The sequence below is a fragment of the Cornus florida genome, unplaced genomic scaffold (genome assembly GCF_030987335.1).
Source record: "Cornus florida cultivar Cherokee Brave unplaced genomic scaffold, ASM3098733v1 CherokeeBrave_3.0.0_Hap2_Chr05, whole genome shotgun sequence".
Classification (NCBI taxonomy): domain Eukaryota; kingdom Viridiplantae; phylum Streptophyta; class Magnoliopsida; order Cornales; family Cornaceae; genus Cornus; species Cornus florida.
Window position 1 is genome coordinate 91,964,111 of NW_026775575.1, and position 26,089 is coordinate 91,990,199.

At 34.5% G+C, this 26,089-nt stretch overlaps 1 pseudogene; it reads right to left on the reverse strand.

Annotated features, from left to right (window-relative positions):
• Positions 1 to 1,514: 1,514 nt before the first annotated feature.
• Positions 1,515 to 11,094, reverse strand: LOC132307609 (probable leucine-rich repeat receptor-like serine/threonine-protein kinase At3g14840; annotated as a pseudogene).
• Positions 11,095 to 26,089: the final 14,995 nt, after the last annotated feature.

Here is a 26,089-nt window from a genome sequence, read left to right on the forward strand (position 1 = left end):
AATTGTCAGCCTTAAGCATATTTGGAAATTAGAGTCTTTGGGTAGCCTGGTCCTATGCTTATCTTATCAAGGAGAAGAGTTTCTGGTGTGTAAAACCATCTACACTTAGTTCTGGTTTCTGGAAAAACTTGCTGAAGCTCAGAGAAATGGCTAGAAGCATCATTTTTTACAAGGTTGGTTGTGGAAAGGATACGAAGCTTTGGATGGATTTTTGGCTACCAAATGGCCCAATTGTAAAGCAGCTAGGATTAAATAACTTGGAAATTCTTCAACTGGACTCTACAGTCACAGTTGATAGCCTAATTTCCAATAGACATTGGATGGTACCTCTATGTCTAGCATACCCTCAATTTTTTCAATCTCTTAGCTTCCTTTCTCAGCTATACTCTTTACAACCACCCTCTGAAGAAAGTGATAGTATTTTATGGATGCCTAGCTCATCTGGTGCTTACTCATTCTCTCAAACAACTACTTACTTTGCTCCTCCTTCCCCATCATTTATATGGCACAAACTAATTTGGTTCAAATTTCATACCCCTAAGCATAGCTGCATTGCTTGGCTTGCAATAAGGGGTAGGCTGTATACATTGGATCCAAAGCCTATGCTTAAGAAACATTATGTAAACAGATGTTATCTCTGTTTGGCTGAGGCTGAATCACTGGACCATTTATTCTTCAGTTGTAAGTTCAGTTCACATGTATGGAATGCTATACAAGAGGTTGCAGGCTTCTACATTCTACCCAACTCCTGGAATGAACTAATCTACTGGTGCTCAACACATTGGTCTTCTGGTAGTTTTCTGGTTCACAAACTTTTGTTGTCTGCAGCAATCTATTATCTCTGGCTTGAGAGAAATGGCAGAGCCTTCAGGAATTCATACTCTAGCCCTCATCACATTTTCTCCCAAGTCAAGTCTTGTGTCCGAGCTAAGCTTGCAGCAATCAAGATGAAGAATTGTGCTGATCTTAGGAGTATATCAACTGAGGATGAGCTTCACAGCTTGTTTGTTCAAGCTTGTGGAGTATCACATGGGCACTCTTGGCTGTTAACATAAAGCTGATATCGGTGACATTGGTTGGATAGTATGTAACATAGCAGCTGCTCTTTGGGCCTCTCTCTTTACTTTGCAGTACCAGCTAGTTTAGTAGTTTCCTTAGTTCAATGGTAGTTGTGCTTTGTATAGTTGTGCTTGCTCTGTTCATTGCCTCGCCCTATTTGTTGTTTGTTTTTCCCTCATTGAGGGCACCATGTATTTTCTCTTTTATCTCCAATGCAAGCTTACCCTTAACTAAAAATAAAAATAAAAAAATAAAAAAAACCAGGTGCTTTTTGAAAAAAAAAAAAAAATCGCTTTTTCTTCATAAATTTAAATTTAAGTTTTTCTTTATTTCTTGACAAACACATTAGCGAATTGTTGATCAAGATCGATGAGTAACAGCTATATAATCCCGCGTCTGCCATTTCTAAAGAAAGATTACTCAACTGCCATCAATAATAATAACAAAGCATCCCAAAAGAAAAAACCATTCTCTGATTCGCTGATGCATTTCAAACACTAAAGAGAAAAAAATGTACGATTTTTTGCAATGGTATTTTTTAGAAAATGTTTCAGAAGCATTATGTTTATGCTTTCATGGCGTAACTAAGGTATCTGAAAAAATAACGAAGTAAGAAGGAAATTCCATGCATTTGCATTCCAAGGATAAACGAGACAAATAACAAGTCAAGACGACATGTACCATTTATTTAATTTCTGCTTGCCAAATAATCAGAATTCAGATTGACCGGGTAGAGATCAGCGGTAGTTGTGGAAGAGGCAGTCCATGGCCCATCAACTGACATACTTTGGATCAGGCTTTCTTCACTCATGTTACTTTCATTGCTGTGTTGGTACATATCTTTCATTTCCTTGACATTCATGTCGTTATTTGGAGCACTCGGAACCAACTCCTGAACAGTTGCTCTACCTTCGAGCATGCTGACCACTGAAGACATGGTAGGTTAACTGCTGGAGTGACATCAGTACACAGCAGAGCTATCTTAATCATCCCCATCACCTCTTCTTTGATGAAGTCTGGTCCCAACCTCGGATCGACTAGCTCCAGCAGATCCCCCTTCGCTTTCAATTGAAGTGCCTACGAAAAATATAAAATTGCTATCTTAGAATTCAAGTATGATTGGATATACATTGTGATCGGAAGTAAAGGGCACCAAACCTCTCTTTTGTCTCAAAGAAAATGAAATAAAAACTTTCCCAGTCTGACAGTGTTGAACAAAGAGCATACAATTGTGATTTCAGTACTTTGTATACTCCTTAGCCAAAGTTTCACATGATATGGAATCAATAAGAAATTATCTGCCAGCCTGTTTCGCACAAAGCGATATTCATCTTTGAAGAACTAATACGGAGTATATGTTGCAATGAAATATTAAATTTATTGCAATGCACATGAGGTTAATGGCCAATTTTTAGAAGCATTTTCTTGATCTGCTTTGTTTAAGCAACAAACACAGCTTAAAAATATATTGACAATAAAAAACAAGTAGAAACAATTGATGCAAGACAGTGAAATTACCCAATCAAGAAGGTAAAAGCATTCCTCCTTTGAACGGTAGCTGGTGTTACTCCTCCCACTGACAATTTCCAACGTGACAATTCCAAAACTATAAACATCTGCTTTGTCAGTCAGGTAACCCCGCATTGCAAATTCAGGTGTCATACAGCCACTGTAAAATCATAAAATGTATCAAATTCTCTATGAGAAATGTAGTAAAAAATGTTGTTCTCACTAGATAAAATATAACTAATACTTGGCATATGTTTCAACAGGGCACACCCGTAAAGGGATCAGTATATATGTGAGTTGCCATAGTGGAAAAAAGAAATCTAAGTGAAAATATAATAAAAACTTGTGCAGGATGAAAATAATGATAGTAATAACTCTGACTATGAATTAGAGCTGTTGACTCACTAAGTTCCAGCAATCCGAGTGCTTAAGTGGGTACTGTCCTCTTCATCAAGTTTGGCCAAACCAAAATCAGATATCTTAGGGTTAAGATCCTTATCAAGCAGCACATTGGTGGCCTTGATATCTCTATGGACAATCTTCAGTCTTGATTCTTCGTGGAGATAAGCCAAACCTCTAGCTATACCAATGCAGATCTTTTGCCTAGTTGGCCAATTCAATTTCAACTGGCATTCTTCTGGGCCTTCAAATTAACAAATTAACAGTCACATAAACAAAATAATCAGCTAAAGCATACATGGATAAATAATGTCTGTTCGTGGTCTGATACCAAAACAAAGCAAGCAAAGCATGTGTTTGAAGTTTACCAAATAAAGCACGAGCAAGACTGTTATTTTCCATATACTCATATACTAGCAACAATTGATTTCTTTCAATACAGCACCCAAAGAGCTTTACAAGATGAGGGTGCTGCAATGCAGAAATCATGCCTATTTCATTCACAAATTCACGGTTTCCTTGCTTCGATTTGGAGGAAAGCTGCTTCACAGCAATTAGAGTGCCGTCTGAAAAAAGTCCCTTCATTTAAAAAAAAAAAAAAAAAATGTTTTTTGCATTAGATTTTCTTTTTTAAGGAAAGAGCAGCATTATTATAGCTTAAAAATTATACGATGATTAAAGTAATCCTACCTTGTAAACAGAGCCAAAACCACCCTCTCCAATTTTATTAGCAGCATCAAAATTGTTTGTGGCAGCTTTTATTTGTCTCAAGGTATATGAACCAGTCTGTAGGTCAAGACCCTTCAGATCTGTCAAAGAAATTGAGTTAGAAAAGGAGTATGTCTATAAAACTTTGCAGCCTGAATTGCTAACATTTTAAAACAGGTCTTAACACTGATCCAGACATCTGTGCCTAAAAAGGCCAGAAAAGAGAGAACCAAGCCGTTCTGCAGCACCAAGTGTCAAACAGACCAATATCCAAACAAAAAAATTTCATAAAAAAATTATTGTAAAAGTGTTGAAATGTACAGAGGCATCCATATACTGCTACAAAGCACTCGTAATGACAAAACTATGTATAACACATAACAAACAAAGCCATTTAGCTTCCTCATAAACGAAGAATATGATGTTGATATTTAAAATTACTACTTTTCATAATTATCAGGGTTTTGCCTAATTGGTTTGCAAATACCTCGATCCATTGTATCATTTAGTCGCAGACAGCCATTCCACCAAAGGATTCCCAGAAACAGGAAGGTAATGAATGCAACTGCAACCACAATTCCTGCCACAGAGCCTGCTGATAAACTTGTTCCATTATCTGATAATGGAACAAAATCTGCTTGCGGAAACAAATTATACAACCATTAATAGTATAAAGAGAATTTTGTTCTCCTTTTATTTTTTCTATTTCACAATAACATGAACATAAAAATATATTTACTGGTACAATGATCTGTTTGCCATTTTCAAAGGGTCATAAAAGAGCTGCAGAAAGAACATGGATATGAAACCGTTCCATTCTCTAATGGTAATTCAATAATTCATTACAAAAAATGGAATTTGATATTTTGGACTTCGAGATCACGTCATCCCCTGAAGTTGGAAAACATTCAACCAGAAATGATAGAAACAAAAAGACTCATGATATATAGCGTGAAAATTCCAGTTCAGTTCCCATGTATTTTTTCAAAAAACAATACTCTAGTCTCGAAACATGTGAATCAATTTCCTCTCTTACAATCAGTATGTTACATATGAAAGTAAACTTGAAACCGTATTGTGCAAAGGATGGGGCAGTTCCCAACCATTAACACCATGATATAGAAACCTCACAAAAAGTATACATCTCACCAGGATCCACAGAAATAGCTGAAATTAGAGGACCATATACACCTCTAACAGGGATAGCTGTTGTCCCTTTTCCAGCCCAGTAGAAGCGGATTTCCAACGTACCATTAGTGACTGCTGCAGTAAAATTTCTTACAATTGCCTTACCAACACCACCTGCTTCACCTTCAATATTGAAATCCTTCAGCACCCGCTTTCGCTGCAAAAATTTAATTAAATACAACTGTAACTTATATGCTGTGACAAGACTTAGATTTCAGTTCGATATTAATTTAGAAGTAGCTGAAACTCAAATTATAGTCCAAAATTGAATTGTTTTTAAAATTATAAAAATAAAATTAATAATACTAAGAAGAAGAAGAAAATCTTGAATTTGGCATGGTGAAGATGAAAAATCTAAATGGCCCAAATTAGAAAAAATAAAATAAAATCTTTTACTAGATGATCACTTCCTATTTTATAGATAACGACCTCTAATCTCATTAACATCATGAGTATCCCAGCTTTATCAGATAAATAGGATTCTTTTACCAATTGTTGATAAGAATATCATTTATTTTTTGCCGAAATATGAACATTGTCAATGATTATCATAGAAAAAAAAAATTGTGAAAATCTACCTGAAGGTAAATGTCGAATATGTGCCTTCCAAGGCTGTAATATGTTTTGTCATCAATAAACATGATCTCTGCAAAGTGAAGCCGTACTGTGTAGTTTCCGTTTTGCAAACAGAATCCATAGTAAGTCAGGGAGAGGGGAGAAAGTCTTGCTTGCATGTACAACTCGGAATTGTTCACAGAGAGTGTAGAAGCATTTGTCCAAATAAAGGAGTCTCTAGGGCGGTCGTCTTCCAAAAAGTGACCAGTGCTACTAAAGGCCGAGTTAGGTCCACTCCGGAAGAACCCTAATGGTCCACCTGAATCTGTATCACCTTCATATTTGGTGTTTTTATCGACAGTTGCTTCTTCTCCACCACAATTTATTTGGAAAGAAGAGTATAGAACTGAGACCAAAAAATACGTTTATTAGTCACCAGCACATGCGCTCACGCGCGCACACACAGAGAAACTGAAACCTCTCCAAATTTTAGGACTATCTATCAAGGGGGTGTCCAGATACGAATTGCGACATCATGTACATTGTCACACTTTTACTATCTTGAACATGCCAAACCACTAAATATTTAAGATTTTTAACTTCAAATGCCCTATAATTATCTTAAATATATGTACAATTGGAAGAGAAATAATTTAAATTAATAAGAAAAAAGAGAAAATTTCTCTTAAAAGTGAGAATTGCATAAAGGTTTAGTGTTCACCCAAGAAGCACAGAAACGGATATGGGACACGGATACAACACGACACGGACACGGCGACACGGTAAATCCTAAAAAATTAGGGCATGGATACGGCGGGGACAAGGCGAATAGTAAAAATATATATTATATATATCATGTTATACTTTAAGAAATTAGAAGTAATATTATCTTTTATCAACCTACTAATGAAAAAAAAATTGTGTTTTTGCGGGGAAAAGAAAGAAACAAACAAAGAGGATAGGGTATTGTTAAAAAAAAAAAAAATTAGGGGTCAGTTAAAAACAATGGTAAGAATCCATAGAAGAGAAGAAATTCATGGAAACAACGCAAAATAATGTCGTGAAAGGAAAAAAAGAAGTATCAAAGGTCTGTAAAAAAAGAAGAGAAGAAAAAGAAGAGGAGAGAGAGCACTATCCACCGGCAGCGAAGCTTGCTCGGTGGGAGAACAAGAGAGAGCCAAAGTTGATCGTGCTAGAGTTTGAATCTTTGAATTAAAATATAAGCCTAAATATATGATTATTTTAATATAAAATTGTCTTATAAAAAACAACTTTTAAATAATTATGTAATGACTACCATAAACAATTCCTCGTACTTACACTTCAACACAACTTTCTTCAAACTCCCCAAGAATGCACTTATCAAAATAATAATAATAATGATAATAATAATCCCCGAGAATGCGACAAGCGTGTTGGACACTTATCCATGGCGTGTCGGAGGTGTGTCCAAATATTAAAAATAAAATAAAATAAAAATTCAGACCCGTATTTTGGCGCATCTGACACACGTCGTGACATGTCCGGTGCGCGTCGGTGTCCAACACAGATTCTTTGACCTTTTAGATGTGTCCGTGCTTCCTAGTTCACTACTGCCGTGTGGCAAGACAATAGCCCTGGTTGATCAACTGGCGCAGGTTCAAAATCAACATATTATATTAAAGAATCTCACCAACAATTGAATTAAAACTATTAAAGCAAATAAAGAAAAGAAAATAATAGAAAAAGAAACCCAAAGAGAAACACATGGCTTTGGTTGCACTCGGGGGATTTATGATGACTCAGAGAGATGAAAACTTATTTATTATGATGTATGATAATATAAGTGACCTAGAAGAATCTGTAGCAAAATAATAAATAAAAAAATGAGAACTTTGTGACACTAACCATCTAAAAGAGTAGATGACAATTTTACTTACTTCATGGACAACTAAAACTTCTCATGCATGAAACAATTCCACTGAAAAAGCACCATGGCATTAGGAACTATTAGTATCACGTATTAGAATTTTTGTAATAACAAGAAAATAAACTGCAGCATGTACTCAGTAACATAATGCTAATGACGGAAAATTTTATGATGGATATTCTTCTAATGCTTTAGAAATTTACGATGTGTTGCCCACTGAAGAGCAGCTGAACAAGTTTCTGAAGAAAATAAACAAAGTGAAAAGTTAGGCTGGTTTGAAGAAAAATTTAGAAAAATAATAATGATTTAAAAGTAAGAACTTGCAAGTAATCTTACACTTTCCGTAATTGACATGTTGAAGATGGTCCTGATTGATCAATTGTAAAGTTGTTGTATGAAAGATCACTGCATATATTATGATCCTCTTTAATAAGAATGAGCATAAGAATTATGTTTCATGCATTTTAGATGATTAGCATCTGAGTCCTTGTTGGGGTGTCTGTATATCTTAGTATTATGTAAACAATGCAAAACATAAATTTCTTATTTTCTCTGAGCTGTTGTTACACATAACCAGTACGTGACTGGGTTGTTTATCTGGTGATGGGATTAAACCACATCAAAAATTAATTTCCATATTTATCATTCTAATTTAAGAAGAGCCTATGATCCATCTATACCTTCGAAAGTTTAGATAACCCATTTTCCTTTTCTTTATGGTAAACAAGAAAAAGGTATTCCATAACAGCCCCAAAAAGGTACATTGATGATTCACTAGATAGCAACACTGACAATATTAATGCAAAGGATCTTTGAAGAGGAACTTACATGTTGTCTCCATCTTTCTGCATCCAATCAGGCATGGATCCATTTAGCAAGTTTCCAGTTAAATAACTGAAAGAAGACACAAAAAAAAAAAAAAAAAAAAAAAATCGATCTCATTGATTATATACTGTAGTACTTCTAAACAACAAAGCATCAGTTGTGAAAAGAAACATAGCCAATACTTCCATAAAAAAATTGGTGATAATAAAAATTCAATAAATTCAAAAAGGTTCACTTGCTGTTTGGAAGCCTCAAAAATGTTGGTCTATATATTAGTAACTACTTCCCTTTACTAAGATGGCCTTTTCAGGTTTAATACATCAAGAGGAAGGATGCATTCCTCCTCTACATAACTCACATGAAAAAATTATCCTCATTTTAATCAAAGAAAATACAGAAGACAACCTGATTTAATCTTATATGTAGCTAGTGCCATTTGTCCATCCATTGCTTCTTTTGTTTTAAGTTCACATGAACTTAGCAAGTGAAGACAGTGTTGGCCATGTTCAAGGGGTTATCCTGTTTAACCCATAGATGTTCTTCATAGGCTTTACTCTAAAATCCAAAAAGTAATTTGTAAAACAGGATGAATAACCACAGGATTCACCTTTAAATTAATTGAGGCCTTTTAGACCATCCTCTGCTTACTACTTGAGAAATTTAATTTGGTGGCTTCTAAGGTTGCTTGGTTGTTTTGGTTCTTTAGCTGGTCTTGGTGTCAACCATGGTTTGTCAGGGTAATTTAAGTCAATGGATCAGCTAGAACGGTATCCCAGGCCAGCAAAAATTTGCATCAAAGACTTAAAGAAGAAAAGCAAAAATTTTAAATTCAGATTCCTTACATGTAATCTGTTTTTGATAGGGAAACAAAGCTGCTAGGAATTTCTCCACTTAGTTTGTTAAAGCTGAGGTCTCTGCAAGAGAAATCAAGAGAAGTAGGTTTAGAATAACTATCCCAGGAGAATTTCTTTTAAACCATTTCATTTCTGTAGAATGGAAAACTCAAAACTGATAATCAGTATAACAAATGGAAGTTTGAAATACAATAGAACGTTAACTGTCTTTGCAGCATAGTGTCTAAGCAAACACTAATACTCACAAAGCCTTCCTCGGTTCAAACTCCTCACGTTAGAAACTTAGAGCTAGTCATGGATGCTCACTGCTCATGATTTGGTTCTAATTTTCTTATTAACAATTTGATGCACAAATAGAATATAAGCTCTGTCAAATTCAGGTGACATTATTTGAAAGGTTATTTACCAAAATCTCATAACATGCTACTAATCACATTCAGTTTTAGTGAGCGTCTATGCTATTGAACAAGAGATAAGTATGTGATAAAAATAAAAAAAATAAAAAAAAAGGCAGCCAGTTAAGAAAATAAGAGATACATGAAAATGGAGAATGGAAAAGAAAGGTATAATTCCACTAACAAGGTTTTCAACTTTGTCATTTCTCCAAGATAATTAGGTATCTGTCCCATAATATTGCAGCTCCTTAATATCCTGCGATGCAATCAAATATATATATATATATATATATATATATATCACTTGAAAAGCAAGAAGCTAATAATATATATCCCATAAGAGAATATAGAAACTTTCAACGTACAATGTCTTAATGTTTTTCATATTACTACGAGGTGGAAAAGCTGCTTCGCTTCCACTTAAGTCACTGATTCTCCTGCATTTGTTTTTATTTAACGAAGAATAAACATAAATTAGATATTGTTTTACATAAATGTGTAATCTATGAGATTAGAAGAATTTACTTACAAGTCAGACAGCTTTCCCAAGAGAAAAATTCCAGAAGGAATTGGCCCATCCAAACCACTAGCCTGAATCACCCTGTCATAATTTTGTTTAAATGAATGGATAAACAGAGAACATCTTCCAAAGAAAAATTGAAATACAAAAACAGGTAAAAGTCTCACAATTTATTGATGAAATTGGGCACCTTTCCTGTAAAATTGTTGTCACTGATCCTACTGCAATGTGTAAAAGAATAAACTGAACAATTGATTTTAAAAATAGGAAATAAATAAGTATTTAGAAAAAAGAAAAAATAAATCAACTTTAGACACTTACAAATCCTTCAAAGTGGTCAATTTTGCAAGTTTTCCCGGCAACTCCCCAGTGAAATTGTTTGAGCTGAGAAGCCTTCAAGAATAACAATGAATTAAGCCATAAAGTACAACACACGTGTATACATACACACACTCAAAACCCTAACACCAGAAAATCAAAAACAGATGAAAGGGTCTTACATTCTCTCTATGTGAGGAAGACTCCCAAGCTCTGAAGGAATGCCTCCAGAAAGCTGATTGAACTCGAGGACTCTAAAAACCACCAAAATTAACATCTTAAGAGAATAAATTTATATCACATAAACCTAAATGCGAAAGAAATTGAGTTATCCAAAATTTACAAGCTTTTGAGTGCGGTCATGTTTCCAAATTCTTTTGGAATTGAACCCGTTAATCGGTTTCCAAGGAGAGAGCTGCAATAAAATTAACCATCATGTCATATATTGCTATAACAAGCAAAAATTCAATATGTAACATATACATATACATATATAGAGAGAGAGGAGTTGATACATACATGTTCAATAATAGTTGCATGGAACCCCATTCTGGAGGAATAGTACCGTAAAGGTAGTTGCGGGTGAGGTCACTGTATGAATGAGTGTGTGCAACGATTGATAATCGTTTGGTTCGTTAATGATGGGTACATTTGTGATTAAGTACTCAAATGGGTAATTAAGAAGAAAAGACAAGGCCATTGCAGGGATCAAAAAGTTTAGGGGGTCGAAGGTAACTTACATTTCCTGGAGGTAAGGGAATCTCACCAGTTCATGGGGTAGTTTGCCTGGAAGACTCTGTGCTTTCAGAACTCTGCATTTCAACACAAAACCAATCTATGCCAATTGAACATGTGTATTTCATGTATAGTTGTATGTATATGTCTGTATATATATATATATATATAACGGGCCGGCGTCGAGCTGGCCCAGCCCTCCAACTGGGATTTCAGGCCCACCCAAAAACTTTTGACTGGTAGGGCCATAATTCAGCAGGCTCGGGCTGTCTGGGCTTCGGGCTTTTTTGGAAACTAGTAAATGTTTAATGTACAGAACTACAGATACAGTAGGATATGGGTACAAAAAATGATTCGGAGTATAATAATAAAATATTATATAAATTTAAATAATAACTGTTTATTTTATATATATATATTCTGTAACATTTCCTTATGAAAAGCATTATGAGAACCAACCTGAGAGTTTAGAGTACTAAATTAGTTATTATGCCTCAACACTGTTTTATTTTAGACATTTTTTGTACTTTTTTTTCCCAACGATATTACACTGAAAAAGTTATTTGTCTAAAAAATGATGTCCTGTTTAGATAATCGTTTAACATGACATTCTTTTTTAGACAGAAATAGTATATTTTAATGTGTTAGAGATAATATATATATATTCAACAGAAATAGTATATTATATATATATATATATATTCAAAATATGGATAAGTTGACATCCACACATATTTCATAATTCAGAATTGAAAAAAAAATAAAATAAAAGGATAAATGAAAAAGGAAAAAGATAGATGAATATGTGGAGAAAGAAGGGAGAGAGAGAGAGAGAGAATTACGTGGTAACAGCATGGCAGACGGTGGCATTGGAGATGGAGCAATTACAGGTGACTGCACTTTCAAAACCTTTAACTGGATTTTGGGTAACCCAACCCCATTCTTCAGTGTATGAATCTGTTGGAAAACATGCAAGTTTTAAAAACTTTTTGATAGATTTTGATTTATCATAAAGAGATAAGTTTTATACAAAAATAAAATATAATGTGTCATTCAATTAATAAATTGAATACTTATATCAAAGGTTTGAATAAACTTTTAAATCTTTCCTGTAAAGTAAATGTTCTCACTTATTGTAAATCCCTTAGCAAGATGCATTTTCATTAGATCTCCATCTTCTTGGTATTTGTTTTGCCTTTAGTAATCACTCATAAGCCTCCATGAATGACCTTGAAAAACTAGACTTGTGGGAGCCTCCATTAAATGAGAACACTAACCCTAATTTTTTAGAGAGAAAAAATATATTCATTTTCCTTCTACTAAAAATCACTCCTAAAATATACATAGATCATATATATATAGACAACATAAAAATAAAGAAAATGAAATAATAAATCCTTCTCAATCTCTGATTAACATATCTCAAATCTAATAGGATTCCACTAAAAGAAATTAATTGAACTCCAATTAAATAATAAATAACCTCTAAATCAATGTTGCATTTTGACCCCTCTATGCACAATTAGTTATCGGATAAATAAAGCCATCAATCCGATTGCTTAATTAATATATTTATTTTGGTACCTTTGATTATTTCTGACTTGATCACAATAAAACAATTGTTTGACAAAAATAATAATTTAAATAAATAAATATATAATAAATCATTTTGTCTAAAAACACACGAAGGCCTTCGAATTTACTTTGTGATCAACCATAATTAATACAAAATAAATACAAGTAGCAATGAAGCAAATATGGAAAATATAACCCTCTAACTATTAATTACATAATTATCTAAAGTGTCGGTCTAAGGATTTCGAAGATTCCGCTGAACAAATCAAAGTAATTACTAATTAATAAAAGAGTCTATACTTCTCTCATGCTTAAGAGTCAAATGACATGACGGTAATAGGGAGCAATTGCATACGACGGCTCTCGCAATATATCTCAACCTAACTCGAATCCAATTCAAGTCTTAATTAATTATAAGTCCATCCATAATTACCGACTATGAACAATTTATGATTACTATTTATATTCATGTATTGATCGTCATCACATACATATATAAATATCTCTTGTAATCAAGTGGACACTATCAATTCCATAATGAATTGAAACATAATACATTGAATTCACCAATTGTATAAATCATTAATATTTCAGATATGTCAAGAACATATGTCACTATAATCCAAGTAGGAATTTGCTATGTCAGGGCATTTAAATCCCAACAACTCCCACTTGCCCTTATAGCCAATTCAAATTGCATCTAACTCCAATGTTATCCAGGTGTTAATCAAAAACATTGATCATAACACCTTTGTAAATGGATCAACAAAGTTGTATTCCAACGCAATGTTATAGCCACAAGTACATTTTCTTGCTGGACAATATCATATAAAACATGATACTTTCCTCTTAGTGTACTTTGTTCCTCTATGAAACCTTAGGTCATTAGTTTGGACTATTTCTGCACTATTGTCGCAATATAGCTCGATAGACAGGCTAGTATGTTCCACAACCTCTAAATCAGTGAGATCAAACTAAAAGGCTCCATTTGTCGCCTTTAAGACTGCAATGTACTCCACCTGCAGGTTTGAGTCAGCAGTTAAAATCTGCTTGACAATCTACTAACTGATTTTTCTTCCATTGAGTGAACATACACTAAGTCATGAACCTCATAGTATCTACTTCTAATTGAAAATCAGAACTAGCATACCTGACTAGGACCATATCATCACACCCATAAATGAGTATGAGATCATTGGTTCTACTAAGGTATTTAATGATATTTTTCACAACAGACCAGATATCAAGTCCGGGATTGGACTGATCTCTATTGACTATCCTTACTATGTAGCGAATGTCCTGTTTGGTATAGACCAAGGCATATATGAGACTCTCATATGCCAAAGCATATAGTTCCAGTCTCGTTTGCTCAATCTCCTCTGCTAGTCTTGGAAAACTACTTACTAGAGAGAGCAATCCATGTCAATAAATTCTTAGAGTTTTGCATACCAAACCTGGTCAAAAGTTTATCAATGTAGGATTATTAAGATAAGCCTATTTTCCTTTCATCATGATCTTGCAAAAGCTTGATCCTAGGAATATAGCTTACATCTTGAAAATCCTTCATTTCAAAATAATTGAACAACTACCTCTTTACTGATGACAAAACTTTTCATATCATTCTAAATGAGTAGGATGTTATCAATATATATAAAATTAGAAAAATAATGACATTCCCTTGTACACTCACGATTTATTCACTAAGAAATCTTCTTGTATCCTTTTGTAGATTAACTTGCCTTCCATAGGTATCACCCTACTAGAAAGTTCTACAAGATCCCATATTTTATTAGAATACATAGATTCCAACTCTGATTTCATAGCAACTTGCCAAAACGATCTGCATCCATATCGATTCACGCTTCCGTGTAGCTTATTGGGTCCAACTCATGTTTAACAGGGATGTCCATAAAGGTCTCACCTAAAAACATGATTCTGTCAGATTGGATGATAATCCTCCCACTACAACAATGTACTGATCCAGGAATTTGTGTACTAGATGATGCTGACGCATCAATAGGGAATTCATATATTATTCGTAATTTTTATAATAAGTGTGTTCACATGTGGTACATCTGGTACTCATACCATATTCTCTAACATTATGCTACTAGGTTTGTGGTTCATAATATGATCCTCCTATAAATAAACAGTGAGTGTAACAATCAACTTTTATCACAGAGATCATAAAATAATCCATTCTAATACCTTTAGAGTAACTCTCAAATCTATAATGCATATAATCTGCTTCCAACTTACTTGTCCATATCAAGCGCACATGTACAAGACTATCTCATATGTGCATGTGATTCAAACTAAGATTTAGTCAAAAACACAGCTCAAACAGTATCCTTGAGACAGAGTAAGATGGAATACAGTTCATAATGTGCATCAATATTGTTAAGGCTAAACTCTAAAAATGAAAGAAATAATGTAGCATAACTAATCATAGATCTAACCATGTTAAGTGGAATTTTGTTATTCCTAATTGACACCTAAATCTATTTAGCGTCAATTGCGGAAAACTAGTACACAACACCCTTATTGACCATATAGTCTTTGCACTATCCCAAGAAATACTCATTTCCACGATCAGATCGAAGTATTTTGATAAGTTTACCTAATATGTGCTCCACATCAGTCTTGACACTTTTAGAATATACCAAAAATTTAAGACTTGTGTCGTATCAAATAAATTTATCCAAAACATGAGTAATCTTGCTTGGATGTTCATAAGACCACACGTATCTGTGTGTACCGACTTCAATTGTTCTTTATGTCTATTTCATTTGGCTGATTAAAGCCCTTAAGGTTATCTATCCTTCAAAACAAGTTTCACAAGTTTGGTTTAGGCTCCCTTGCCTCACTAAGTTATAAACCTTCTTTGACCAATCTTTGAATCTCATTTTGACTAATTACAACCCAAAAATAGATACTAAAAATACAATGAGTTCGGGATAACAAATTTTCTCTTAACATTCAATCTAGAAGATGTAACATTAGTTTCTACATCCTGCAAAATTTAAGAGCTTGTGGTTATAGTATATTGACCATCTTTCAATGCACCAGAAGCAATCGCACATCTATTCAATTTTATAAAACCAGTTTTAGAAAATAGCAACACAGTTTTTATAAACCAAAAGTGAAACAAGAATGAGATTGTGCCTAACATCTGTGCATAAAGATAGTTCTCTAATACTAATATCCTCATACTCTCTAACTTCAGATGTAATACTCCCACTGACTTAGCTACAACCTTGACATCAAGTCAAGTATAAATATATATCCATATTATCGAGACTTCTGGATTCCTGAAATCCTTGCAACAAATTGCAAACATGTTTAGTGGCTCCAGAATCTATCCATCAAGAATTAATAGATACAACCACATAACATGGCTCAATGATTAAATATACATTGTCCTATGCCACGTCATTGTTTAGACAGTTTTCTCCTTTAGTGTGTTAGTTAGCGGCAAAAGAAACAGTTTTCTTCGCCCTCAACATACACTGCCTTATTCTCTTTAATCTTTTGGATACCCATGTTTTGTGTTAGCCTAGTCCTATTATCATCATTCTTCTTTCCTTTGCCCGTCCACTTGGGCCTAGAAGAAGATGATATAAACTAAATTAGATTGATAGGGACACCCATATTCTTGATTATTCCTTCATTTGTTACCAATTCTATAAGAATATCAGCGAGTGTGAACTCAAACTGATTCCTTATTTAGTTTATTCTGAAAAAGCCGAACCAGTTTGGTAACAAGGCAATAATCATGTCAATTTGAAACTTACCATTCAAGTCAGCCATATTGACCTCCATATCAATTTTTTTAAAATAAACAATCATTTTTAAAATACGATCTCGTATTGGAGTTCCTTAGGCTATCTTAATGGTATTCAAGTCTGACATAGTATTTAGACATCTCCTCTATCTAATCTCACTAAAACATCTCATTGATATTTAACATAATGCTTGAAGAAAATAAAATAATGTAAATGTTAGCTTTAGAACGTATTCGAGGTAAACTCTAGAATATTGCACTAACCCCTATCATTTGCCTTATTTCACTTATTAAAAGCATTAATGTTCTCTTGAGTATCTTAAAGTAATATGATTAGGTTTAGGAGTAGTAAATATATTTTGTACCACTACGTTGTGAATAAAATATCTAAATTCCTTTTCCAGTCAATATTAATAAAGTCCAGTATCATTGAATATATAAGCAAGCAGATAAAATGAATTAGACATAATTAATCTGAATATAAATGCATTTATACAATATGCAAGGTGAATTATTAATACTATCATGCATATTTAAAATTAAAATGAGTTTGTTAACTACATAATATAATAAATCTCAATAAGAGATCATTATCATTATTGGTAAACAATCTCTTTTAATTAATGAGGGTCCCTCAACTTCGTAGTATAATAAATCACTCAATCAATATGTCAATAACTTATCATGTTGGAGAAGTTCATTATTACTATTGTTAAGATTCATTTGCTATTAGATGAGCACTTCCATTAAAATAATATGTGGGTCCCTTAACCACTGTATGAAAAATCGGATAACCAATACGCCAATAACTTATTCGGTTGGCGAAGTTCATTATTACTATTGGCGGGCAAATCCCATCATCTCCATATCTCTTAAGACAATGCTTTGTCTATCTATGAAATGATTCCCGATTATGTTTAGCCTTTCTAAAATCACCTAGTGTAGACCACTCCGTTGGAGAGCTAACACTATTGATTTTAGATTGAGTGTATAACGTTATTAATGCTCTAATGAAAAATAAAACATTAAAATCTTGTCATTATAATCTAGACTCTTTAAATCATGCGTAGGGCCTTATTTTTAAAGATCTACTTACAATGAACATTTAATATTTTTTATTTTCATGAGACAATCATTCTTGTAATATTAAGACTCTTCAAATCATGTGTGTGGCCTTATTTTTCAAGATCTAATTACAATGGTTAATAACGAAAGCCATGGGGTAATGTATAAAAATCCCTGCTCCCACTCAATTTTTAATCATTCATAATTAGGGTTTTCATTTTATTCATTTACATGATCTAATGCATGCAAAACGTCTTGATTTTTATCCAATTAAATTTAGAAAATATTTGGATTTTAAATGATTCACTAATATTTAATTTGAGGCACACTTTAAAAATAATTTACAAAAATAATTTTTCGTTTCCCAATAAGTGCATTCAAATTAATTAGTAATCAAATCCAATTAATTTTCATAATTTAATTAATATATATCAAGTCATTTAATTAAATATCATGGATCCAATGCATTAATAATAATTAATAAACAATTATTTATTCCATGCATTACATATATCACATAAATAAATAAATAAACGATAAAACAGATAAAATGGCCAATGGATTTAGGTTTTAACATTAAAAACTAAATAATTATTAAGTGCTATAATTATTGCACCCTATTGAACTCCCACTATCTTTAAATAATGGAGAATAATATTAAAATCCACTTTGGGACAATAATTCACTCCCTAATGAGCGATAACAACACAAAATAATCATTAAAATAAGCCTGGAGGTCATTTATAAGGATCTGTGCGCCTGAAGAAGACAAAATCCGGTCATACGCAGTCTCACGCACCATCACGCGCGGCTCACTCGCTCTCCACGCGCCTCACGCGCTTGCAGGACCTTGTGCATGGTGGCAGCGCGTGGGAAACGCTACCACGCGCCATTTGGCGCTGACTTGTACAAGTGCGTGGTCCTCACGTGTGATATCCCTCGGATCCGAGACACGGGTTGATCAGGCCCAGGCCCAAACCCGATGGAATATCAAACAATTAATATGTAATACGAACACAGATAACAAAAAATGAATTTAAGAAAAAAAAAAATAAAGTTTAAGCTGGAAGAAACTAAAAGTAAAATCCTTTATAATTAAATACTTAGAATCTGATAACCCAAACTCCAAAACTCCTTCAGTTTACAACTCGAGAATCCATCTCTAGTGGACCCCTATTAAACATCCAAATGGAAGATAAAACAACTGTAATAAACATCCAGAAATAAAGCTATGGAGAGAATCCTACGTTGTTGGAAGAGTGAATAGAGACCTCTGCTCAGCAAGAACACGTCTAAGCCTGGAACTGTCGTGTACCTGAAAAATAGAAGTGGGTCAGGCCCACGCGCAAGTTCTATACTACTACAATCCAAACAGAGGCCCGATACATATGTACATCCTAAACAATTCAATAATAGCTAACAGTCCGTAAATATATATATAGTCACACTAAAGGACTCTCACTGGACTACATGTAATATCCCTAATTTAAAAAAGGATATTCCTGGTATTTAATGGTATTTAATTTATTATTTAAGTGCATTTTATTTGATTATGTGTCATTATTTTTTTATTAGGTGCTTATTTGTTTTCTTTTGTGGTGATTTAATTTATTTAAATGATATTTATTTTTAGTTATTTGATTGGAATTACTTGTTAGTGTTTTAATTATTTAATTGGCATTAATGGTTTAAGTGTAATTGGTTTAGTTATTTGATTAGAATTACTTGTTAGTGTTTTAATTATTTAATTGGCATTAATGATTTAAGTGTAATTGGTTTAATTATTTTATGTGTGTCTTATTTTATGTGTGTCTTATTTGGTTTAATTGGGTTTACTAATTATTATTTTGTTCAATTAGATTATTTGTTAAGTATTTAATGGTGAATAGGGTAATTAGGTAAATACATCTAACTAGGGTTTTAATTACAGTATAAATTAGGGTTTTATATTATAGCCGTCGTAGGTTTCTACGTTAATTGGATGGACCGGTTAGGATTGTGAGTTAGACTTAAATGAACCTAGGGTTTAGGAAAACTCTATAAGTATAAGGTAGATGTCTGTGTAGGGTTTTTTTTAAACAAAGCACACGTTTTGTGGAAGTGGAGAAGGAAAAACGCAATTTTTCACATTCTGCCAAGGTTTGATCAAAGCTCCAATCCCGCTTCGTCCGTGGTCCGATCGAGCTGAATTTTGGAGGAGAGGTTCACGACTCAGTGATGCACAATCTGAACGGTGAAGATCAGAGTTTGACCTCGGAAACAGTAATTCGTACTCATGAACAGTAACCGGGTCGCACATGTTTTTTCCATTCTGCCCAGATTTCATCAAACATCTGATCCTGCTTCGTCCGTGGTCCGATCGAGCTGAACTTTGGAGGAGAGGTTCATGACTCAGTGATGCACAATCTGAACGGCGGAGATCAGAGTTTGACCTCAGGAACAGTGATTCGTACTCGTGAATAGTAACCGGGTCGCACAGGTTTTTTTCCATTCTGCCCATATTTCATCAAACATCCGATTCCGCTTCGTCCGTGGTCTGATCGAGTTGAAATTTGGAGGATAGGTTCATGACTCAGTGTCGCACAATCTGAACGGTGGAGATCAGATTTTGAGTTCGGGAATAGTGTTTCGTACCCGTGAACAGTAACCGAGTTTTGGAACTCGCCGGGATTTTTTAAGAAGACGACGTTGAAACTTTGAACAAAAATTTCTAAGGCAAGATTCTATCCTTACTCTTTCCCTTAGGCTTCATACTCTTTGCACTCTTAAATGATTCCAGGATTAATGAAAATTAAACCAAACTAAAATGATATATGTTTTGCTATGAAACTGATAGTTACAGTAGTGTTGTATGCTTGTTCAACCTAGACTAAGCATGTTTGTGGATGCATTGTGGTTCTGTGGTTCACGTTTTTCCTTACCACTGCTAGTATAAATTATTGGAAGGATGGGTCTAGATGATAGCTATCTTAACTTCTGTAATAGCAACTGTTAGAACTTAAGTACTAGGAGGATTTGAGTTTAACACTAGATCGGTTTTGTGGAACACTATAATTTGAGCATGTTTACATACATACTGTGAATATTGTTTTGATGCTTACATTATCACAATTAGTATTAACTGTGGAGGTTAGGATTTTGTGATACATACCCTACATATCTATATGTCATTTGTAAGGTGTTAAATAGAAGTTTTAATTAATTCTGTCTTTATATTAGATTAAAGGGACAACTTAAATTGGGCATGTATATGTTGTTGTTGTGACCCTGTTTATCAATGCTTATTTTATCATTGCTAACATTGAATGTTGGATGTTGGAATTTAGTTGATATATACTTGATTTATTGGTATTATTGACTACTGGAGGATTGGAAAGTAGGCACCGGTATGGGACGGTGGCATACTAAGGATGGGTTTGGTTTTTAAAACAATACCATTACCCACCTACTTGGAATAAGGATGGGATTAACTAAAAGTTAAGTCCCGTGGATTTGTATTGTCGTAGCAACTACTTGTTGAGCGGCAATACTAGGGATTTTGGATGGATTTTATATATGTACTGTTATGGTGCCTCGGTATGAGCTTGAACCTCAGGACCGATGGCTAGGGAGCGTATATGCATTGGGATGTGTAGCTGGCTACGATGGTTGGAGGTGTACCCTGTTTAGGTATAGGTACATATGCCCACTTCGTGTGCGTTTTAGCATGTTACCTCTATTCAGGTTGAGACTGGCCTGTAGTCCAGTGAGAGTCCTTTAGTGTGACTATATATATATATTTACGGACTATTAGCTATTGTTGAATTGTTTAGGATGTACATGCGTATCGGGTCTCTGTTTGGATTGTAGTAGTATAGAACTTGCGCGTGGGCCTGACCCACTTCTATTTTTCAGGTACACGACAATTCCAGGCTTAGACGTGTTCGTGCTGAGCAGATGTCTCTATTCACTCTTCCGACGATGTAGGGCTCTCTCTATAGTTTTATTTCTGGACGTTTATTACAGTTGTTCTATCTTCCGTTTGGATGTTTAATAGGGGTCCACTAGAGATGGATTCCCAAGTTGTAAACTGATGGAGTTTTGGAGTTTGAGTTTGATGGATTTTAATAATTATAATATTTTGCGAATTCTATTTTTAGTTCCTTCCAGCTTTAATTTCATTTCTTAATTTATTTTGTATTCCGTGTTCATTATAAAATATTAATTGTTTGATATTCCCTCGGGTTTGGGCCTGGGCCTGATCAACCCGTGTCTCGGATCCGAGGGGTATCACACTACAGGCCGGTCTCAACCTGAATAGAGGTAACATGCTAAAACGCACACGAAGTGGGCATATGTACCTATACCTAAACAGGGTACACCTCTAACCATCGTATCCAGCTATGCATCCCAATGCATATATGCTCCCTAACCGTCGATCCTGAGACTCAAGCTCATTTCGAGGTACCATAACAATATATTTAAAATCCATCCTGAATCCTAGTAGTGCCGCTCAACTAGTTGTTGCTATGACATTATAATCAATAGGACTTAACTTTTAGTAAATCCAATTCTTAATCTAGAGTAGGTAGGTTCTGGTGTTTTGAATCCAAACCGTCCCTAGTATGCCACCATCCCATACCGGTGCATACTCCAACCATCCAGCAGTTGATAAACTTACACTTAAGGTAAATATCAACTAAATCCATGTTTCCAACAATTGATACTGACAGTGATAATGAAGGCATCAAAACAAAATTTCAGTATTTTCAGAAATACACTTAATGTATAGTGTTTCATAAAATCATGTATAGTACTAAGTTTAAATCTTAATAGCATACAACATCCAACAGTTGATATTACAGTCAATTAAGATAACTATCAACTAGATCCATTATTCCAGAAATTGACACCAGCAATGATAAGATAAGTATCAACAACAGAACCACAGTATATATAAACATGCTTAGTTTCGGTAAAACCGGTATACTATTACGTGTAAATCTTAATAGCTTTCAACAGCCAACCGTTGATAGTACAGGTATTAAAGTAAATATCAACTAAGTTCATATTCAACAATTTATGCAAACTGTAATCATGGAAACATCAAAACAGAGTTACAGTGGTTATATAGACATGCTTAATCCTATAGTGCTCCCGGAATCCAGTAATGCTAAGTTTGATTTAAAACCTAGATCACTCGATACCAATTCATCCAAAATAACTATAATTCAAGTACATGATCATAATATGAAGTGAAACATGTTTTAATTATATTACCCGTCTCAGAAAATATTACCAACATAATTTTTTAAACTCTAAACAGTGTGTTCATTGATTTAACTATTTGCTGTCCGAGCTACCCAAGTAATTAACTTATTAACACCTCTTGGGACTTAAGTAGCTGTCTTTAAGCATCATCCACACACTCCACATACATCCCCAAACCCAACTAAAACCATAGAAAACCAACCCCTATAATCAAAACTGGCTGGAAACTCAAAAAAATTGCATAAAGGAGACGTCTCCCAAAAGGGGAGCCGCCTCCTTTAGAACCTGGAGCCGGCTCCCCCACTTGGGAGCCGTATCTACTCAAGAGGAGCCGGCTCTCTCCAAGGGAGAGCCGGCTCTCTCCCTCTCTTGCCTAGCCTTTTCGTTTTCCCTCTTCGTCAGAACCCTTCTGCAACTCCTCGCCCTATGCTATGGTTTCTAGAATTATAATTCAACCCCAGTAGTTTTCCCCAGTCCATGTTTAAGTCTTTATTGCATTCCATACATAGGTTAAACAGAGATATATGCGAGCAACTATCACGTTTTAACAGAATTTTTAAGCATACAACACATACTGATAAGTTTCAGTTTAAGCACGAACAGAGCATGTGTTTAGTTGATTTAGTTAGTCCTAGAACTGTTTAAGAATGTAAAAAACACGAAACCTAAGGGAGAGAGTAAGGATAGAACTTGCCTTACGCCGACGTTCGCCTCAATTTGCCGTCGAAACTCTTTTTGTTTGCTCTCTATTCTCCTTCCCAGCCTTCTCCAAGTCCCTCAGCCCTTACTATATCGTAATAGTTTTCTAAAACCCTAGTCAGAATATTACTTGAATATTTATAGGCCACTAACCTTAGGTTCAATTAAACCCTAAACATAACCTACTCAGCCCATAAAGAAAACTAGGTTAAAACTATGTCGGTTACTTATGTGTATACTATATATGCAACCAACCATATAGTCACATTAAAACTAAATAAATTTAATTAAACCAACTCAACTAAAGCAATTAAATAATTAACTACAAACAAACCAATGAAATCAAAACAATTAATCAACTAAAAGAAAATAATTAAACAATTAATCAATTAAAGTAAAACAAAAAATCCAGTTTAAATAACCATTAAACAAACACATAATCAATGCAACCAAACACACAAATAAATAACAATTCAACAATAGCTAATAGTCCGTAAATAGTCACACTAAAGGACTCTCACTGGACTACAGGCCGGTCTCAACCTGAATAGAGGTAACATGCTAAAACGCACACGAAGTGGGCATATGTACCTATACCTAAACAGGGTACACCTCTAACCATCGTATCCAGCTATGCATCCCAATGCATATACGCTCCCTAACCGTCGATCCTGAGACTCAAGCTCATTTCGAGGTACCATAACACTGTCAGGTTACCACACTGGCGAGCTACGGGTGCACAATCCCACATCGCCTGGGTAGAGGAAAGGTGAAGTGCTTATATGTAAGTGTGTCACCTTCAATTGGTATGAGGCCTTTTGGGGTGAAGCCCAAAAGCAAAACCGTGCGGGCTCAGGCCCAAAGCGGACAATATCATACCATGTGGTGGAGTGGGTCGTTACAAATGGTATCAGAGCCTGACCCAACCGGAAGTGTGCCGACAGGGACGTCGGGCCTCCAAGGGGGGTGGATTGTGACGAACTTGTGGGCGGGTGTGCCGTGGGCGGGTGCGAGAGACACTGTCAGGCTACCACACTGGCGAGCTACGGGTGCACAATCCCACATCGCCTGGGTAGAGGAAAGGTGAAGTGCTTATATGTAAGTGTGTCACCTCCAATTGGTATGAGGCCTTTTGGGGTGAAGCTCAAGAGCAAAACCGTGCGGGCTCAGGCCCAAAGCGGACAATATCATACCATGTGGTGGAATGGGTCATTACATCACGCGCCTTATTGCTTTGTGTTGCATGGAGCTCAAAGCTGCCGCGATGTACTGGATCCTTTCTCACCCTGATTTTTAATCCAATGGCTGCCTTATGCGGTTGCACCCAATTTTAGTGCACCGCGAACCACTAGAGCGTGAGTCCTCCCTTCCGGCGCCGTTCTCATCGCCGGCGACAATCCGGCCGTCGAAAAATCGTCGATAATTCCAGAAAAAATAATAAAAATTCTCAGAAAATTAAATTTAGGCCCTAAAAATTCCAGAAAAATTCTGAAATTTTTTTAAAAAATCCCAGAAAATTCCTAAAGCCTAATTTAACCCTCTTGGACCTTCTTGAAACTTCATAGCATCATTTAATAAAGATTACATGGCTTTAAATAAATTTACAATTTGAAATACAATGGAAAAAATTAAATTACATCATTAAACTTTCAAACGGCTAAATCAAAGTCTTAATTATATTCATCCAAAGATAAAATTACATTCAATCAACCTATAAGCTTCATCCATGGCCCCAAACATACATCATCATTCATTCACAATTATACATACATCATCATGTATTAATATATTAATTCATACATCAACATACATCAATATATATATATATAATTTGGATCCATGATGATGATTTTGATAAAAACATGATCTCTAGCAATGAATCAAACCATGCTCTGATACCACTATTGGGAAACGTGCAAGTTTTAAAACTTTTTGAGGGATTTTGATTCATAGATCTTGATTCATCACAAAGAGACAAGTTTTATGCAAAAATAAAATATGATATTTCATTCAATTAATAGATTGAATACTTACATCAAAGGTCTGAATAAACCTTTAAATCTTTTCTCTAAAGTAAATGTTCTCACTTATTGTAGATCCCTTAGCAAGATACCTTCTCCTTGGATCTCTATCTTCTTGGTACTTGTTTTGCCTTTAGGAATCACTCATAAGCCTCCATGAATGACCTTGGAAAACTAGGCTTGTGGGAGCCTCCATTAGATGAGAACACTAACCCTAATTTTTTAGAGAGAGAAAATATATTCATTTTTTCCTTCTAGTAAAAATCATCCCTAAAATATACATGGATCATATATATATATAAGGCAATATAAAGATAAAGAAAAGGAAACAATAAATCATTCTCAATCTCTAATTAACATGTCTCAAATCTAATAGGATTCCAATATCAAGTTGGGCTATGAGTGAGAATCCTTTGGGCTTATTATTTTATTGGCTATAATGAATTAATAATTTGCCCGGTCCATGGACCCAATTCAATTAATTCATAAATTAATTTCTACTTCACTAAAAAAAATTAATTGAACTCTAATTAAATAATAAATAACCTCTAAGTCAATGTTGCACTTTGACCGCTCTATGCACAATTAGTTATCGGATAAATAAAGCCATCAATCTAACTACTTAATTAATATATTTATTTTGGTACCTTTGATTATTTCTGACTTAATCACAATAAAACAATTGTTTGACAAAAATAATAATTTAAATAAATAAATATAT